This window comes from Alligator mississippiensis, chromosome 2 (genome assembly GCF_030867095.1).
Source record: "Alligator mississippiensis isolate rAllMis1 chromosome 2, rAllMis1, whole genome shotgun sequence".
Taxonomy (NCBI): domain Eukaryota; kingdom Metazoa; phylum Chordata; order Crocodylia; family Alligatoridae; genus Alligator; species Alligator mississippiensis.
In genome coordinates this window covers 63,034,317-63,053,499 of record NC_081825.1, presented here as the reverse complement: position 1 = coordinate 63,053,499, position 19,183 = coordinate 63,034,317, and the positions used below count along the sequence as shown (strand labels likewise).

Sequence of the window (19,183 nt, the reverse complement as noted above, 5' to 3'; positions counted from 1 at the left end):
TCTCTGGACTGGCTTGAGATGCACCTTTGGATGCATGACAAGGTATGGCTGGCCTTGCTGGCTGCGGTCTGGCATTGGCAGCTCATGTTCATCTTGGAGTCAATAATGACTCCAAGATCCCTTTCCGCCCCTGTGCTTTCAAGAAGGGAACTCCCCAGCCTGTATGTATGCTGTGGATTCCTTCTCCCAAGGTGCAGCACCCTGCATGTGTCTACGTTGAACCCCATCCTATTCTTGTCTGCCCACTTTTGTAGTCTGTCTAAATCTAGTTGCAGCCTCTCTCTCCCTTCATGTGTGTCCACCTCGCCCCACATCTTCGTGTCATCAGCAAACTTGGACAGCGTGCTTTCCACCCCCTCGTCCAAGTCGCTGATGAAGATGTTAAACAGTGCGGGGGTACCCCACTGCTCACATCTCACCAGGTTGAGTACAACCCGTACACCACTACTCTCTGGGTGCGCCCCATCAGCCAATTTTTTACCCATCCAACTGTGCAGGCATCAATGCCTCAGTCACTTAATTTATTGATTAGGATGGGGTGAGACGATGTCAAAGGCCTTCTTCAAGTCTAGAAAGACTATGTCCACAGTGACACCATCATCCAAGGATTTAGTTACTTGGTTGTAAAAGGCAATCAGTTTGGTCTGGCAGGACCTGCCTTTGGTGAAGCCATGCTGATTGCCCCTGAGCATGATCTCCCCTGCTGACCCCCCACAGATATGCTCCTTGATGATCCTCTCCAAGAGCTTCCCAAGCACCTGTGAGGTTTACCGGCCTATAATTACTTGGGTCCTCCTTCCTCCCCTTCTTAAAAATAGGGACCTCATTAGCCAGTTTCCAATCCCCTGGCACTTGGCCAGATGACCACGAATGTTCATACAGTCAGGTCAAAGGCTCCGCGATGACCCCTGCCAGCTCCCTCAACACCCTTGGGTGGAGGGCATCTGGACCTGCAGATTCAAAAATGTCTAGCCCTTCCAGAAGGTCCCAAACTATATCTGCACTGACTTTTTTGGGGGGGTGTCGTTTGGAGGGGGGGCAGGTTCCAGTAAGTTGCCCAAATCACAGTTATTTTTTTCACAGAGCCTGCCCAATTTTGCATTTTCTGAAAATTTGGTAGGTCCCCAAGTCTGACAGATGCATAGTGCTATTGTTTCAAACAGTAGCAGAAGGTGTTCAGCTTACACATTATAAACAATGGAACTTCCTTCTTCAGGATTATTTATATATGTAAAATTTAGCATATGTGTACTTGGAGTATAGAGGTTTAATTATAGATAACTTGGTTTGGCAAAGATTAAAGAGGATATAATGGCTAAACAACAATTTTGAACACCTTAAAGTCAAAAAGGAAGGGGCTGATTTAATGGCTACAGACAGAAATTACACAAAAATGCGTGTAAGTGACTAGAAACCAATTTAAACCTGTATCAGACAGAACAAAAGTTCAGTGCACACAAACCAGTTTCAAAATGGCAGAAACTGGTTTAAAATAGACCTGGATAGATGTAGTGTCAGACTTAACTGCTTTCGTTTAAACCAGTCCGTTGAACTTCTGTCCGAGATCCCCTCCTGACTGAAGTCCCCCAGCATTTTGGGATGCCTTGAACCTCCCCTGGAAACTCCCCCTCAGGGCAGCCTGCTGGAACATGGCTCACCCTCTGCTGCTCCAGCCCAGCACCTATCTGGCCTTGCCCTGGGCTGTCACAAAGCTGCTTGAGGTGGAGGGGGGAGCAGCTCCCCAGCTGGTGCTCCCAATGGCAGCTGGTCCTCCCCACATGGCGGGGGGGGTCCCCTGCCTCTGGTAGCTTACCCTGCAGCAGGGTACCCCAGTCTGGGGCTGGCCTGCACCAGGGAGCTGAGGGGAATGCCCCCCCTTCCCCCACCCCCAGTGCAGCTGGGCCTCTGCTTGGTTGCACCCATGCAGGTAGGGGGAGAGGATTCTCTTTGGATCCCTTGGGCAGGGCAGACCAGGGCTCAGGGGACTCAGGGCTGGACTGGGGCAAACCCCCTGAGTCAGAGTTTCCCACTACATAGGGCAGCTCCTGGATGGGGGTGTTCCCCACCCCCCTGAAGGGGGAGCAGCAAGAAGATGGGGGTGTCTTCTGGGCAGCCAATCAGGCATGGTCCCTCTTGGCTGGGTTCACAATGCCCAGCAGGATGGGAGATATGCTATAGCACCCCCCTCTGGTTTCTGGCTTGGGCCAGTGCAGACATCCGGCTGCTTTTCCCAACTGAAAAGTGAATGTCAGTTCATTAGTGGTCCAGTTGATGCAGCTTAGAGAAGCCTACAAAGATTCAACAGATTCCAACTCAGGTTTTTTGAATGTCTTTACTTAGCCAATATGTCAAAGAAGATGCATTGAGAAGCTATTGAATGAAATTAAGAAAGGGAACATTATATTTACACTAGGAAAAAGCTTCATGACTAAAAGATTCAGCATTAAAGGCAATGATTTCTAAAGGGAAGAAACCAAAATGCATTGCTTGGGTGACAGGGAACACTAAATAATATATTATATTGAAGAAAACCAGTGGGCACTGGATACCCAGTCCAGGGATACTGGTCTTGGATCATGAAAAAGAAGATTCAGTTTCCAGTACTGCTACATATCTCCTGAGATACTTTGTGTCACCTGACCATCTGTAATTGCTTATGTTTCACAACTGAGGATAAATCTACTAATATAAGTGAAATGCCTTACAATGAAGGTAATTCTTTAAAATCACATAGAATCCTGAAGAAGTGGTTTAGGTGACCCAGCAGATCACTTCCACTTCAGATGTCTATTGGTTTATGAGAGCTCAGCAGCCATTTTTCTGCTAAAAAACAAAACAAAAATAGATTCTGACTGTATTATAAATAAGACATTTTGCAATGCATGTAAGCATGAAAATTTTCTCTCTAACTGTTCTGTTTTGTTCATCTTGCACGGTATGCAAAAATGTATGTACAGAATACTCCACTTGACGTGAACTGAAGGCAAAGCTCTGTTTAGATTATTGCATATAAAACGTCTAATTTCAACTTTAAAAAAACAAGGTTGGTTGGTTTTCAAAGGGACAGCAAGAATTAGCTGTTTCATGAGTACTTTTATTTTTATTGTTCTACTAAGGCTACAGAATCATATTAATAATGTACAAGCATTTAAATAGCACATCTAAAAGTTTGACTTTTTAAGGAGGGTTAGCGAAGCAGCAAAAGATAGAAAAATGTATTTTGTATATATCCTTACTGTACACTAGTTACTGATCCATCCACTAATATTTTTAAAGTGCCTTTGAATACTTTATGGGTCTAATCTCAATATCTTAAATGGGTAGGTGATTGAAGACAGAAATATCTGAAACATGATATCCATTTTTTTTTAATGTACCTGTCTTGAGGCTTCTAGTTTTGATTATAGGAACCAATCATTCTTGCCTCTCATTTTGGAAGGGGGAGGGTGGGAAAGGAAAGGAAGACTAGAGGATGAAAATCACAAGCAGATAAGCAGTTAAATAAAGAAGGAAAGAAAAGAAAACAAGAAATGAAGAGAAGGCAAATATCTCAGTTGCATTTAATCTCCTGCTAAAAGTTAGGAGTTAGTCTTCTAAACACAAGCATGTGAGTAATATTAGTAGAACAAGTAGCCCTGTTGAATTATTTGTTTTATTGTTGCTATGGTGATCAGATTTATTATTTAAATTCTTAATTACATATCAGAATGTGTTATGTGTGATAGTGCCACCTTTTGTACCTAGACATCCTCCATTAGTATTTTTTTTATTGCTCTTCTCAATTAATGACCAGGTTTTTTATTAATTTAGAAGTGCATGTTCACTTAAAACATTGTGATTTCATGATGACTCATAATAATACAGTTGCTGAATACACCAATGGTTTTAAAAATATGTATTACAGTAAACCAGTCTACAGTCTCTAAAGTGGATATGGTAAAAAAAACCCAACCAAACAAACAAACAAAAAAACCTGAAGAAAGAAGGGTCTTAAGAAATGAGTTGGTGAGGCCTGTAGAAAAGGAGACCTAAGATAGAAGAAAATAGACTTTGAATCTTAATTATATGGTTGGGGAAGGCCCATGTCTCTCAAATACAAAGCACACTGATAGTTAAAAAAAAATCTATATGTTAGTTCATAGCTCATTCATTATCTGTCAAGTAAGCAAAATCTAAGTAAGGGAAATTTGTGACAGCAATTGTAGGTCAAGGAAAATGTATCTTACTGGCAGATCAGTGCAGACTTTATTGAAGCTGACAGCCCTATGTTCTTTGCTGGGAGAACTTTGTGTGGAGTTAAGAACAGATGCTGAACAATATGGCACATCTGAGTTCATACTTCTCATGCATGCAAGCCCCTGGCAATCTTTATGAGGTCAGACTATTAGTGAAATTTCAGTTGGGAGGAACATTGGGCATGTAAGTTGATGTCCAATCAGGTGTACTAAAGCAAAGAGTAGATGAGGGCTTTTCCCATGTGTGTCTTTACTTGCCCTGCAGCATATATCTATGTGATCATGGGTAAAAAAGGATTTCAGTTCAACAGAACATACTTGAAATGATACTTGTTGCATAATTTTTCTGCCTTTAAGATGTATTCTGTGTATTCAAATACCTTTCCTATTATGTTTCCATCAACAGAGTTTAAATTTTTGACCCATTCATTTTTAGTGTCTTCAGTTTCTGTGAAGGGTAGAGAGGTGGTTAGCTGGATTAATCTGAAGTCAAGCAGAAGGTAGGGCAGGATGGCACATTAGATAACAGGTTCAGAGAAGTAACAGCTTTCCTAGGCAGCACCTGCTTACGGTACTTCTCTGCTGTCTGTTAGCTAGATGGGAGGGGGGAGAGCAATCTGTACATTAAAAACCAAAAAGAAAAAAGAGAGAATGAGAATGGACACTGTGTAACACAGACTAGAGAGAAGGTAGTAAATCTTGGCTGCTAGCAGGCAGAAAGAAAATAAAATGGGAAAAAAGCAAACAAACCCTACAGTGAAAGAAGATTCCACTGTTTTTTATGACAATTAGCCTCTGAACTTACATAATGTCTACAGGAGGACCTACACAACACCAAGGGTCTTGAACACGTTTTGCTTATGACAATTTTTTATTTAGATCATAGTAAGAATTACTACAAGTTTAAAAGTTTTATGAGCAGTTGTACAGAAATACTTATTATAGTCTAAATAAAATGCATCCCAAGCACTAGAGCCAGTTGAAGACTCCAGTGCGCTGTGGGAGCTAACAAATGGCTATTTGATACGCCTAATCCTTTCACTGCACAGGAGTTTCCTGATTGTATTGCCTACGTGGAGCAGTTGAAGGTTAGCTCAACATGTGTTATGTAATATAACCTAGTGATACTCCTCACTGGAAAAGTCCTAGCTTGTACGGCCTTTAGCACATGTTTTACTGCATGGACACTCGGACATTATCTTTTTAAATGCAGTTAACACATCCCAAGTGTAATGTGTGACAAAGCCCTGCCATGATCTAACACCTGGTTCCTGATTGAAGATGGTATTAGTAAGGAACTTGTTTAAGTTGGGTCTGAATAGAAGATCTCTTAAAAAATATCACTAATCCTTCTCTTAAAATGTATAGAAGTCAGGGACAAAATACACGTCTAAAATAACATAGAGCAGGAGTCAATGCCAATAACAGTGTTTCACCTGCCTGAATATTGTGGCATTCCTATTTAAACTAAAAGGGAGCTGACAGGAAAGGATCTCTTGGGGAAATCAACCATAAAGAAGTCTTTCTAGATCAGTTAAAAAGTTGTATATAGAAGTCTGCCGTTTTCAAAAGCTCTCCTTTTAAACAGCACAGAGATCATGGAATAGAGACTCTAGAAGAAGCATATTATTTTTTTAGCTTATTGTTTTTCACATGTTGCCCTTTCTATTATTGAGACTGCACATTTTATTCTCTTTCAAATGGAACAAAAATTTAATTATGATATTGGGCAGGGACTTGTTCTGACTCTAAATAAACTATATTATGCCCCTTTCTTAAATGAAATCAAAGTAATATTTGAAGTCTGTTTACATTTACATTGTGCCTCCCTTACAGATTTGTGTTTAATATTTATTTGTGTTTCCTTGCCTGAGGCCCATTTTACAAAGAAGGATCAAAACTTTTTACACTGCTCATTTTCAAAAGACAATGCCATTTCTAAAGCACATTTTATTTTTAGATCTTTCATTTAATGAATTCTCACTGGAGTTGTTTCTCTTGTTGTTAACATTGATCTCACATAGCCATGCTAGTCAAATGTTAACTTTCTACTGCCTGAGAAGTTTGCCCTACATGCATTCTGAAGAGTTGCAGTTTCATTTGCAATTTCCATGGTGCAGTATTACAAATAGGCCTTGTAGTCCAAATAAAGATGAAGAAACATGATATTAATAGCTTCAAAGGAAGAAATCTTGCAATGTGTTCTGTGCAAACATCTATATGAAGTACTAATGCTCTTCCCATTACCAGTGTTCCTCAAGATTTTTAATGCAATAGAGAAAATACTAATATTTTACAGGCAAGAAGCTGAGGCGTAAGGAGGCTTACTGAACTGCAGAGCCCTACACCATCTAAGGCAGAACAGGAATGCTACCCAGCTAAGGACCCTAATCAAGAGTTCACCTTCGCTCGCCAAAATAGGACTTTTACTTTTGTAAGAGTCACATCAGAAAGTTCCTCTTCACTCTTATTTTTGGGTACAAAAGGATTTCAGGATACCCCATTAGCTTTCTAATCATTAGCCATAATTTTGAATAGTGCTACTAGTGTTTGAAAGTTTCAGATTATGTGTTTTCATGTCAGAAGACACCTATGAACTGAGACTAAAACATTTATAGAAACTTTCTGATTTTGATATCAGTCTTTTTTAAAAAGCCATCAGTATGTTCACATGAACGCATTCAATTTTAACTGTTCATCAGAATACTTCAATTTTACCTTTTGAAATTAGTTTTACTTTTCATTTTAAGATTATATAAAAATTAAAGTCCCAAATTAGAATTAAATGTTTCAATTGATCCCAAATTGTTTCTTGAGTTTTATTTCAAAGGATGCTTTTTTTTTTTCCTTTTAATTATTTCCTGTCAGACGCATCCAATTCTAACATAGTCTGCTGTATACTTCCCTGTCTCTTTATTTCTGGGGTGCAGGGGAGGGGGAAGAGCTAGAAAACAGCTACTACATTTTCCTTCTCTTATATGAAAAATATATGTATAGTTCTCAAGTTCCTATATAGTTCCACTTTAAAAACAACCATTTAAAAACAAATTACTTTCTTTTTAATAACAGTTCTGTGTAATTTGGTGAACAGTAATAATGAGGTATATTCATTCTAGAGCAGGGGTTTTCAACCTTTTTTAGTCTAAGTACCCCCAGCAGCCGGATGCCAAGTGGGGTGGGGTGGTAGTGTGTGGCCGAACACCGAGAGGGGAAGGGGTGGTTGCACGCAGCCGAATACTGAGTGAGGGGGTGCAGGGGCTAGTGCGCAGCCAGACAGAGCAGGGAGGTGGGGATGGTGTGTGGGTGGGTAGAGATGGAGTGCTGCTGCCTCCCAGGAGCAGGGTCGGGATGGGGCAAGGGCAGCAGTGCCCTTCTGTGTGGCAGGGAAGCTCATATGCTTTGTCCCTGGTTGGGTTGTTGTGATCCAGTTGCTGCTGCTGCCACTTCCCTTTGCTGCTGATTGATGCTGCCATCCTGGCTTTGCGGGTCAGATACAATCTCTGGGAACTGTAGTTTGCTAACCCTTTGAATTAAAGGTCATCATATTAGGCCACATGGGAGGCCAGAGAACACTAGGAAGTTTTAGGTATTTAACGAGTGAATCATGGCCAGAAGGTTAATCTTATTCATTTATATATGAAAGTTTAAAAAAAGTATTTTAGATAATGATATGGTAGGATTTTGGTAGGATATACTGGATGTGGCGTCATAGGATTTGGTTTCTGTAAAACCTGACCCCCATTTTACAGGTCTTAATGATGGGGGAATGGTCACAAGCCACCAGTCTGACTGGCTTAATAGGTAGAGCCAGACATGGAGCTGGGGTTCCAGGGGTAAGGGTGTGAAGCCACAAGAAAGGAGGCAAAATACTATGCCAGGGTCAGGAGTTCAGGATCAGAAACCTAGTAACCAAGTCTAAAGGGTAATCCATAAGGCAAAGCCCAGGAGTAATCAAGTTGGGGTCAGGAGTCAGAAAACTGGTCTGAATTGAATCAGCGACTGAAATTTGCACAGCCCTACTATGTAGTATAGGGAAGAATGAAGAAGAGAGAAGGAATTTGGTTTTGGTTATGTGGAACTTAAATAGGCATTAAGATAGTGAGGAGAACATGTCATATAAAGGGAACCAGACAAAAAAGTAGGAAGAGAATGAGAAATCAAAGAGAAGATGAAGTAACAAGGAAATCATGGCCATCTGTGACAAAAACAAAAGAAAGGTCAAGAAGCATGAAGATAGAGTACAGACTGATTTCTCTGGGGAGAGAGAAAATTTTATGTCAGCAATTTGCTTTCTGAAGTTTTGTAATGAAAGCCAGATTGCCAAGGATCTGGAATGGAGGAGAAGAGGTACTTGAAGATTAATTTCCATGACAACTGGATTTGAGTAATGTCCTTTGTATCTCCTTCCTCAACTCACTTCTCCGGCCTATTGGCTTTTTCTGCTATGTTCACCTCTTCATAGTGCTTACAAAACACCTTTCTCTATACTTTTTTTTCCCCACTGAAACCTTAAAGTAGAAAATAAAAGCTCCCTTTCTCTTCAGTAGTTGATGGGGTTAATTCTCGTTAAGACAGCCTGTGAGAAATTAATTGTGGGTCAATATTCAATTAAGTGTTACTACTCTGTATGTATAGTATTAATCATATGGAAGAGAAAGTATGGAGTGGATGATTTTCTTAATTAGGGCCAGTAAGAACTATGTAGGTTTTATATTTAAATCCATCTGCAGTTCCTCACAATGGAAGATCAAGCAACACTAGGAGAAATGACAGTTTAAATGGATACATGTTGATATAAATTCTCCTTCAGTGGTAGACTCTGTGCAGATGAGCATGCACGAGCCTCTTGCCCCATTTCAAACCCCTTTGAGATGGGACAAGAGGCACATGCAGGAACTAAAAAATGTTCCCCACACTGCAAACTTGCAGCATGGGGAGAAAATTAGGCCCCTGGATATCCAGGTGTCTAAAAAAACTCTGCAGTAAAGCGGAGCAAGGCAGGGTCCCAGACCATGCCTGGAACCAGCACAGGAGTCAGTCCTCCAGAAGAGATGCTCTGGTTTTGGCCAGGGCATCTCTTTGGTGCTCCTGCTGCCACTGGCACTGTGCAAGGTAAGTTGGGAATGGGGGTGGTGGGGGTTTATGGAGGTAGGTGGGTGTGAGGGGTGGCAGGGGGATATGGTGGGGGGGTTGGGAGTGGTTCGGGGGAATGTTCCCGTGGCTGCAAGGGGCAAGTGGCTGGAGCAGCCTTGGAGGGACCTGGCCCAGACTGGTGTGGCTCACTAGTCTGGCTTTGTACCAGAGTGGGTCACACGGCCAGCGGGACCCAGCTGGCTTTGGCACACGGTCCCTGCGTGCTGTGCCTGGTCCTGCTGCCATGGGCCCAGCCCAGCCAGGTGGCAGAGGGGCCCCAGGCCCTGGCTGGGCCCAGCACATGGTTCACACGCTCCACGCCAGGTCCTGTCACCATGGGTCCAGCCCAGCTGGGCAGCAGAGGGGCCCCAAGGCTGGCAGGACCTGGCTGAACCTGGCACAAGGTCCTCAAGAGCTGGGAGCAGCAGGCTCAGAGCACCCCACTCCCACTGCTATGGTAAAAGGTAAGTTATAGGCCTTGGGCAGGGGGGGCTGGGGCGCTCCAGGGTGCCTGGGACTCTGTCAGGGACAGGCTGGGGCCCTCCAGGGGAAAGCTGGGGCCCTGTGGGGGATAGGGGCTGTGGCCCTCCAGGGGGGAACTGGGGCCTTGTGGTAAGGGATGCACCCCTCCTGAGCAGCCCCCCACAAGGTCCCCCACACCCACAGTCCCCCCGGCAATTGCCCCACACCTACCCACACACCAACCCACATCCCTCCACACACACACCCACCCACCTTCCCCTCCCTTTCCCACCCCCTTTGTGCAAACACCACATCCCCCCATCACATACCCATCATGTGTGAAGAAAAACAAAAGTACACATCAACACATATAGGTATTTAGAATTTGTTTTACCATGATGATAGAGACACTGGTAGGCTTCCAAATTGCTTTAACATTGTAAATATACCAATAAAGCATTGCCCAACTGATCTCTCTCTCTCTCTCTCTCTCTAGATATACATGTGTGTGTAGAGTGGTCTTTTGTTTTAATTGCAGACAAACATGGGTTTGGGGGGTATTTTTAAAAAAAGATTTGGGATGCTGCTGCAGCAGTCTAGCTGGCACAAGGGGTAGTGTCCCCAGGTACCAAGTGGCCGGGCTCCAGAAACTCTTGAGAGCAAGTAGCCCTGAGCTGCTTGCCAGGGCAGCTTTTTGTATGGATGGGGCTAGGACAGGGTGGCTTTTTACACTACTGGGGACAGCACAAGCGGTGGCCTCAGGCTCTAGCTCCCCCTGGCTGCAGATCTGGGAGGAACCAGGCAGGGTTATTTTGCCCCAAGTGGCATGATTTGCTCCATGACAAAGTGCATGTCCGAGCATGTGCACTGAGGCAAAAAGCCCCAACTCAAATTTGCACTGGTTCTATTTGAGCTGCTGCAAGTGCATGTGCTTGCATGTGTGGACGCACCCTGAATGTTCAGGACTCTCTAAGGAAGGAAAGTTTGGATCCATCATGATTAACTCAGTGGATGCTCTTGTTGAATGTGCAGCTCCAGTTAAATCAAATATGTTGCTTTCGAATGCACATGCACACATCCCCATATATATGGAGTTTTAGGTAAATGAATATTCTACATACAGAAAGATTAAAAGGAAAATTATACAGAAGTCCTATGTTCATCTGAGTACTGCATATGGGACTTAGATATATATGAACACACACCCCTCCTTATTTCCTTGACTATAAGATGCTCTGGACAATAAGATGATTCCCCAATAATTATATTCTATATATGAAAAAGTTATAAATTTGTTATAATTTTTCAGGAATAGAATCTAAATATTGTAGGTTTGCCTTAATTTTAACATCTCTCCCTGCTACAGCTGGGAAAATATATCTGGGGGAATGAGATTGTCCCTTTAATCTCTGCCTCTCTCCACCCCAACTTCTTCCTCTTGTAGCTTCTTCCCACCCCCCCCACACACAAAAAAGGAATGATAAAGAATGTATAATTGATGCATTTTAACTTTTTTCTTTAAACTGATGCAAGTTTTAGCTCAGGTACTCCACAAGCATGCTTTTAAGCAACATTTTCTATGTATTTATATATAGTACAGGCTATGGTTGTTACTATTTACAAAAAAAATCCAAATTCCATTTAGTTTCTTCTTCCCTTCCCCTCCCCTTCATCTGTAAAAACATAGTAAGTATGTATCTTGTTCCTGGAACACAAACTCTTCTCTGACTTACTCTCTTATTTCTTTTAAGTATTCCAAATTTTACATCTTATTTGTATATTAAATTTTCCTCATCCCTTTTTTTGTGTCTTTCTTTCCTTAGGTTCTGTCATCAAATATCAGGACCCATTTCTCGTTCTCCCAGACCTTGTCTGCTTTCTCCTCTCCTTTTCCTTCCCAGTCGTTCCATAGGTACATTATGAGTCTGCATAGGTAGGTAACTTTAAGCACCTTTGACAGACCACTCCACCTTTTTGAAGACCGGGAAGTTTCTTACAGTCCACAGCACATTTTGGGCATTGATTACCACCTTCTGTCCTCTGTGTACTCAATTTTCCTCTGCATTTGGCATCTCTTCCCACTGCCCCACTTCAGCTATCACCTTGGTATCTGTTATTAGCTGGTTTAATTGCTCTACCCTTCCACACACCCTTTGTGTAAAGGCATATTCCCACAGCAAGTGCTAATGCGTTTCTTCCCTTGTACACGTTTTCCTTGGGCACTTTGCAGTCCAAGGAGCTGCCAGAGCTGCTGGCAATGTTGCAGCTCACAAATTGGCAGTATTCTGTGTGCCAGCATCCAGATTAGCTCTTGGTGCTCCTTTAGAAAGATTTTTTTTTCACACAGCTCCTTCCAGATGGTGTCTCCTTTCTCTGTGGAGAGTTTCCTGATTACAACTGTTCTCTCTCACACATGCATCTTTTGCTGGATCTTGCAATGATCTTCATTTCCTCTAGTTTTAGCTACTGTAAATTATATCAGCGCTGGAAAGCTTCTCTTACCAAGTACCATTTAGGGAGCTACCACGCCCACAGCCGTGTAGATGGGCAGTCTCCTATTCCCCATTTTCTCTATAGTCTTTCTCCAAATTATCTGACAAAGCATGCTGCTTTGGGCTTCCCTCCCACCACCAAATTACAACACAGATTTAAGTACTTGACCATTATGAACAAAAACATATCTGGGAAGTCTCTCCCACCATGATTCTTCTGTCTGTATAATATGTCCCATGCCAGCCTCTCCTGTTGTGATCCCAAAAAGTACATATGGTGCTCCTCTGTATTGCACAAGCTGTGCTCCATGTGCATGAGCACCAATCCTGTATATAAAATCATGGGTAAGATCATGGTTTTTAACAACCTCACCTTCCCCTCTAGGGTTAGCTTCCACCCACTCCAGTCCCAGCTTTTGCTTGACCCTCTTAGCCATTTTTTGCCATCCCTCCCTCCCTTTAAGTTCTACATCAAATGTACTCGTAGTATGTGTATCCTTTCTTTTACCACCATGATCCCCCATCCCCGACAGGTCCCCCATCTCCCTATATTCTATACAAGTAAGTACTCTGCAATGCTGAGTTTTGCCTCCACCACTTTGTCAGAAAGCTGAATATGCTTTGTTGCTTTCCTGATGATTCTACATACCACACTTACATCATTCATGTACACAATGCATTTGGTCTGCCTTCCACTTCTTCCCTGTATTTGGACTCAGCACATTGGCATCATTCTGTATTTGCTCTACTAGAGTTTCCGTTGCACAGATGAAGAGTAGTGGGGACAGGGGGAACTCTTGCCTCACTCCTCATCTCACTGCTACTGGCTGTGTCAGGTGTCTGTTTATTAAACCTTGATTTTTTGCCCCTATGTACTGCATCTTCAGCCAATCAAGGAATCTTACAGGGATCCCCAGTATTCACCATAGGAATTTGTGGTTGACCCTATCAAAGACTTTCTCCAGGTCTGCATTTAATATTGACAGGTTTACTTTTCTCTCTCTGCAGTATTGCATGGTGTCTCTTAGTTGTATCATGGCCTCATGAATCCTTCTCCCAGGGAATATGCAGACTTGATATTCTTCTAACATTTTCCTGATTACTCCTTTTAGTCTGTTCACTATCATCACTTTGGGAAAGAGTTTGTAGTTGAAATTTAACAAAGTTATTGGTGTCTTCTTTATATGGGATTTGTCCCCTTTCTTGAAAATCAGGGTTACTATTCCTTCTTTCAGGCTTTTAGAGAGTATTTTTTCTCTCCTTCTCTCATCACAGACTTTATAAGGTCTGGTCCCAGCTGGACCCCAGACAGTTGCATAAAATTCTTTTGGCAGTCTGTCTTTTCCACTTTTTTTCCTCCCAGTTCTTAAAACTTTTCAGTGTCCCAGATTTTCTGCACCTTCCAGTCTTCTTCTAGTTGTTGTTGGTTTTCTGTTAGCTTCTTTTGGAGTCCTTCCAGACAGATCTGTGTGACCTCTAGCTCTACCTCTCTCGCTCTCAGTATAGTTCCAGGTAGAAATCTTTCCCTATCTGCAGCATAGCTTCTCTAGATGTGTGTTCTTCTACTTTCTCATTCTGAAGACACCATATTCCCTTTTCCCCTCCTCTTCTGATCTTGTTGAAGTACTACATCCATTTTTCCTTTTCCTCCACCCATTGTACTTATGCCAGAAACATTTTTTTCATTTCTTGCTCTTTAAACCATTGTCGTAATTCCTCTTTTGGTTCCTTGATTTCTTTTATCACTTTGAATCCTAGCACACACTGCTGATGTAGTCTTCGCAGTTTCAGTTGCAATTGCACCCTGTGTGCTTCTTTCCTTTTTGCTTGTTCTCTCCCTGCTTTTATAAATTAGTCTTTTATGCACCTTTTACCCACTCGCACCAGTCTATTACTATTTCAAAGCACTCATTTAGTGCTTTCTATCCTACATACATTTTTTGTACTCTTCTTAGATCTTCTTTTCTTCCAGTAGCTTGGTGTTTAGCTTTCAGATTCCTTTTCCTTTTTGCATGCACTTTTCTTCCTCCAGCCCTGATGTAGGTCTGAGAAGAAAATGGTGTTGTCTGGTTCACTTTCTGTCCAGTGCTTTGATATCCAGATAGGGTCAATCTTTGAGAAACATTTCCCTGATGCGTTTCCTCTTGTGAAGGTGACTCTTCCCCCCCTCCACGCCCCCCCCCCCCCCGCCCCCCGTCCTCTTTCTCCTGTGTGTAATTATTCTGTTTAGGATCTTTGATGACTTATCCATGGTTCCTATTTGCCTCTCACCCTTTCTATCCGGTGCTTGCCATAGACAGTTGAAATAGCCTACTAATATACAAGGTGTTCCACCAGTAATGCTGACTTCCAGTTTTTCCAGAAATCTGCACCTGTTCTCTCAATTTACTGGTGCATAGATATTAGTGATCTCAAATATTTTCTCATTCATTTCACACGCTACTTGCAATAACCCCCCTCCCCCCCAAACACACACATACACATGCACACTGTTTTTGTTCTCTTCATCTTAATACTTGGGTTCTCAGTTAGCACTGCTACACCTGTTGCTCTGTTAATGTTCGAACCAGACCAGTTAGATGGCCCCCACTTCCACAATCTATCGTATTCTGTGTCATTCAAGAGAAAATTGGATGCTTATCTTGCTGGGATCCTATGACCCCAGATGACTTCCTGCCCTTTAGGCCGGGGGCTGGACTCGATGATCTTCCGAGGTCCCTTCCAGCCCTAATGTCTATGAAATCTGAATTTTTTTGCTGCTGGTATTGAACTTTTTCCTGTATACAGATAATATCTGCCTTTATCTGGGCTAGATACACACCAATCACATTCTGTCTTTTCCTGTTTGATACAGATCATACATTTACAGAATTAACATTTTAGTTTAAGATTTTGGTTTACATTTGTCTGTCTGATTTTAGCTTCCTTCTTTACAGGGTTTTCTCTGTCTTATTCTACTCCTCCATTCCCATATCGATTGCTTTCACAAACCCTTCCATGTCTGACTCTTCTAGGAACTTGTCCATTCACTCCTCCTGACTGGTGAAAATCTCTTCTGTGTGGTCAGGGCTTCGTGGAGGGGAGACTACTGGCAGAGGTGTTTGGCCGGGACCCTGCTTTTTTCCCCTCTAACCTTCATCTCCTTTGTTTGGTTTCTCTTTCTCCCTTCTCTTTCTTTCTCTTTCTTTTAACTTCTTGCCATTGCATCTTCTTTTCCTCCTTTTCCAACCCTTCTTCCTGTGAGCTCTCTTCTCCTCCTTTCTTTTTTGGATATGGAGTGTGTGGCAGAAATGCCACCGTGGGTGCCCCTCTCCAGAGACCTGTCTCAGCCAGCCTGGGAGGCTGGTGTTTCATTCCTCAGGGTGGGGATCTCCCACCTGGTCTACATGACAAAAGCCTGGCGCCTGGGAGGCGATGCTCTAGTCACCTGGGCAGGAAGGAAAGACCCGGCCCTGCGCGGGCCCAGGTAGCCAGGGATGCTGGGGAGATTGGTCGGCTTGTGGCCAGTATTGGCAGCTTCAATTGGACCGGGCTGCTGAGGTCAGAGAGGTTATTTAAGGGCTCGGTCCAAGAAGAAGGGGGGGTCAGCCATTAGCCATGCGGTCATCCAGGTGAATCTGAGCCTGGCTCTCTCCTCATCACCGCATGCTCCAAGAGTGCCCTGCCTCCAGAGGAAACAACAACTACCTCTGGACGATGAGAGTGAGTAAGCTACTAAAGATCCGATTAGATATTTAGTTTCAGTAACTCAGATGCGTTTAAACGGCTACCTCAGCCACCCTGGTTTGCTCAATGGGATTCCTTTGATATTCCTGTAAGATTTCTATGATATTGCTCTACCTTTTCCCCTGTTTTCACCCTACCCCCTGTAATCAGTAAAGTTCTCCTTGTGACCCGTGTGGGAGACTTATTGAGGGTGGGTCTAAATTATGCCAAGGAGGCCCCTTAGGTCTGTGGACTAAGGGAGACTTTCCTAATAAGCCCCTGACTTGGGGAAGTGCCCCAAGTGCTTGTATTGGATCTAGTACCCATTGGACGATCAGGCCTGTGTTTTCCAAGGCGCGCAGAGCCAGCAGTGAGTCCAGGGCCTTTGGATGGTGGCAGCGGGACCCCAGGCTAACGGGTATGCTCCAGGGAAGGGGTCGGCCGGACGGGAGGCACCCTAAGGGAGGCACTCGGAGCCTGGAAGGTGGTCGGGCGCAGGGAGGTGGGCGGCTCAACGCAGGAGCGCCCCCTACTGGCCCGCCACAGAGTGCATTTTGTTTTTCCTATTTCTCCCTTGTTTTCAGCTCTGGGGTGGAGGTGGAGGGCTGGAATCTCATCCTCCCCCTCCCCCTCTATCTCTCCATTATCCTCCTCTTCTGATTCACTCACCTGCTCCTCAGGCTCTGCAGCCATTTCTACAGGTGCCCCTCATTTCCTTTCCTCATGCTTTTTGTTTTCCTGTTTTCTTTGCTGCCTTGCTCAGTTTGCAAAGGACTGGGGGCAGGAATGGAACACATGCCCTTCTTCCTGCAAAAGTTGCAGTGCCTTTTCTGCTTACAGTCTTTTGCCATGTGGCCCTTCTTCCTACATATTAAACATATGGTGTAGTGGTAGACCAAAGCTAACTGTACCTCTTCACCTCATTTCCTGCTTTGGGTGTGCATGGTAAAATACAACCCTGTGTTTGCCCCTAGGGCTATTGCTGGTGGGAGGTGTCTCACTACCCTGGGATTTTCTGGGTCTCCCTATAGCAGGGCACAAGCCCACCAAGCCCTGGTTCCTATCCTATCAGGTTCCCATACCTTTTCACTCTTGCCCACCCTTTTGCAGTACCTGATGAGACATCTCTTTATGTCATCTTCCTTTATTGCCAGGTTAAACATCTTCACAATCACTACATACTCCTGGTTCCCCCCAGCTTCCCAAAGTCTAAGAACTGAAGTCCTGGGTCCTCATTCTCCCTCTTGTAAATCTCCCAGAACTCCTTTAAAGCCCTGATGGTCCCAGAATATGAAATCCTACACAGACCTCTGGGCAAGGCTGCCAGCATGACCAGATCTCTAGAGTTTACCTTCAAGGTGTTCTGTACCACTAGCCAGCTGAAATCCAGTTGGACCAAGTCCAACTTTGATAGTCTGGTCTAGTATTTAGGGAGGCTTTTTGTGCTTACCAGGAGCCTTCTTCCTTCTGCCATGGTCCTTGTTCAGCCACTTTCCTTCTCCTTCCCTGTACAAGTGCTCTGTCCAGGTGATTAGTCTTCACACCATCCAGTCCATTCTTTCCTGTCCCTTTCTCAGCCTCTCTGGCCTTGACCCAGGTAAGTAAAACTGCACTTGATCTTAACCAAATGGACTATGCATGATACTAGTACCAAGTATACATGATATTAGTCCAAAGCCAAAAGACTCAGGATTTACTGTGTAGTTCATTGGGATGGACAACAGCAGAGACAACACTGAAAGCCATGGTGACCCCATAGCTCAGCTTGTGTGTACTCCAGATACTCCTCCCTCCTCACAGAGGATTCATATTCTAATTACTGCCCCCGCATTCATGACTGGAACTAGTTGTTTTCGTCATGAGTCCTGGGATCCTCCAAAAAATTATATTCTGATGAGGCACAGGGCAACCTGATCCAACATCACCTCATGGAGGGTGGGGTCAAACTAATCATATGAGACAAGCTGAATGAGGAGGTGACAGAGGGATTCCAGGTGATCTGTTGGGGGCCCCATTTGGTGATGTTTGACAGACGTTTAAGGCTGGTGAACACACATGGAATCGTAGGAAATGGGAAAGAAAGGTGTAGCTCAGCTGTGGGAGTGAAGAGGAAGTAAAAATGTATTCAATGTAGTGGCTCACCATGACTTGAAAAAGAGTTGGCACTGAGGGCAAGAGGTATTACCATATTATTCAGATGGGTTTCCCTAACCTATCCTTGTGGTAGGTTCCCATCAGTAGATTGCTTCTGGGGGAAATGCCATGTATCTGGGTTCAAGAAGTTAGTTTTCCTTAAGCCTTCCTGGGGATGACTGTGCTTCTGGCATTGTTTAGTACCTGCTGAGGTATTGGGGCTTAATGCCCATTTTATGGAAATGAGAGGATCCTTCCTAGATTGCTCCTGCAGCCATATAGCTGAGGGCAAGTGATATTGGGAGGTATCTGAATCCCAAGCCTCTGGCCATGGGCCTGCACATAGAATGCCTGCCAAGAGACACTGGAAATATTTGAAGCCCCTGGTTGAGGTGGAGAATGTTTGCTGGTTGTAGGGCCACTTATGGTTCTGGACTGATTCATAGATTTGGACTTGATTTGGGTGATTTGACTTGGAATGCAAAAAAAAAAAAAAAAATTATTTTTCTTAAAGGTTCTCATGCTTCTGCAGCCATATGGCTAAGGGCAAGCGAAACTCAGGGGGATCTGAACCCCAAGCCTCTGGGCGTGGACCTGCACATAGGATGATGATTTGCAAACATGTAGGGATGGAGGATGTTTTCTGGTTGTAGGGCCATATGTGCATGACTCATAGATTTGGAATTGTTTTGGCTTGGAACACAAAAAAAAATACTTAAAATAAAATGTTTGTCATACAACGTAAACTGGTCAAACTGCCATACTGGTTGTATGTGCTATGCGTTTTATAGCCATGTTTGGTGTTGGTTACATTTAATCAATTTTGTAGTTGATTTCCATGCTATTGTTGGCAGCAGTTTAACAATAGATAGTGTATTTAATAAGGTTTCTTTGTATGCAATTGTAAGATGAGGAGTATTTTTCCCATGCTGATGGGGAAGGGATCTCATCTTATATTTTAGTAAGTATGGTATGTGTGTATGTTCTCTCTCTCTCTCTCTCTCGCAAGATATTTTCTATTAG

General features: G+C 43.5%; 1 protein-coding gene across 1 annotated transcript in view; it reads left to right on the top strand.

Moving 5' to 3' along the window:
• Positions 1-19,183, top strand: part of SGCZ (sarcoglycan zeta) — a 779,950-nt gene that overhangs the window by 262,421 nt on the left and 498,346 nt on the right. The gene's annotated exons all lie outside the window — the stretch shown is intronic.